Consider the following 1496-nt stretch of genomic DNA (forward strand, 5'->3'; position numbering starts at 1 on the left):
ACACGTCTACATGACAATATTCAGATATAGTGATAGCGCCACCTACTGGCAACAGGAAGTAAGCGCTGCATGGCAACTTTGATCTGATTTACATGAAATTTTCATGTTGTGGTCCGCATATGTTACACTTGCACGTGACGCAGCTGCAGCAAACCCCGAGTTGCGTCAAGTGCGAGGGCCCGTTCATTGCTGCTTGCAGCTTTAATTTAATTTTAATTTTAAATACACTCATCTGTGTTTAATATCTACACTAAACAATATGTACGTTAAATTGTGCTCAGCAAGACTGATTCACTTCTCATAACATTCTTATGTGGGAAACACATTATATATTTATATATAGAGAAAATTCAACGCGCTCTTTTCTTGTTTTCAACAGCTGCCATCACTACAGAAGCATTCAGTCTCCAGTTCACAGGGTAACTGGTTAAACAGCTGCAGGGCTGTTGTCTTACAAAAGCCAAAACAAACTTTTAAATCTAAATTGAGTGAAAATACACTAATTAAATTGTTTATCATGCCTAAAATTTGTTCAGAAACAAGATTTTGTTGAACCCCTCCTACTCCTGCTTAAAACCCGTTGGCTCATAGAACTGGGGCCTCAGGAAGGAGGACTGCTGTTGGACCCTTCTTGTTTGGTTTGTTCCATCTGGGGTACTGTAGAAACACTGCAGTTCAGTTCATGGTGGTTTTACAACAGGTGAGCTATAGGACCCAAATGCAAGACATCAGACACAGTCTTTACTTGCCAAAATGGGTTGGTACACAGAAGTCCAGGAAACACAGTAAACAAATCCAAACAGGCAGAGTCAGACCAGTGACAAGGAACGAGGAGCAGGTCTCGGGCGGGCTGCCGACAAGTAACAAAGAGCAGGTGTAAGCCAGACTGCTGACAGGGAGCCAGGACCAGGTGTTGGCCAGGCAGCTGAGTTTCTGGGGCACTGGGCAACTGAGTTTGCCAAAGGCGTTGGGAGCCACGACGATCATGTCTCCTTCTGTGGCCTCTACGGGACAACATGAAAATGGCCAGGCGAGTTTCCTCAAAAGGTGACCTCTGAATGTCAGTGTGACTCCTCAAACAGTTCATTGCCTCATGCATTGCCTCAGGTGAATCATGAAAAGGTGGCTAGCAGGCCGATTCTGGAGGGTATATGTCACCTCAGGCAAATCCAAACAGGCCTGGCTGTCACCTGATCTAAGAGCTGATTTGCAAACACCATGTTACCCCGATTTTCTGTGTGATTTTAAAATTTCATTCTAGATTTGAAAGCTGTTTGTGTAATATAGGTTTAATCTGTTATAACACATATTTTGAGAGGTTGATAATATTAATAAAGTTTATTTATAGGTCTGAATGTGGTCTAAAAACTACAGGCAGCCTACAGACGATCCCATAGGATGCAAACATTTCTGTGACTTTCTGTTTATTCTTTGAAGGCTGCTAGGAACAGTCTGAGTGACAGCAGCTTTTTGTCACCTCCTCCTCCTGCTGCTGC

General features: G+C 43.2%; 1 protein-coding gene across 5 annotated transcripts in view; it reads right to left on the bottom strand.

Moving 5' to 3' along the window:
- LOC118341104 (ankyrin repeat and SOCS box protein 2-like) overlaps positions 1-1496 on the bottom strand; it is a 9898-nt gene that overhangs the window by 6599 nt on the left and 1803 nt on the right. Inside the window, exon 1 of one of the 5 annotated variants that reach the window (XM_035679293.1) lies at positions 1478-1490. The exons of 3 other annotated variants lie outside the window; for them this stretch is intronic. The gene's annotated coding sequence lies outside the window, so the exon portion shown is untranslated. Of the gene's footprint in view, positions 1-749; positions 1457-1477; positions 1491-1496 lie in introns of those variants that run through there. One more of the 5 variants, XM_035679289.1, reaches the window with a different exon arrangement.

This window comes from Morone saxatilis, unplaced genomic scaffold (genome assembly GCF_004916995.1).
Source record: "Morone saxatilis isolate NCDOM2014 unplaced genomic scaffold, NCSU_SB_2.0 Contig7, whole genome shotgun sequence".
Taxonomy (NCBI): Eukaryota; Metazoa; Chordata; class Actinopteri; family Moronidae; genus Morone; species Morone saxatilis.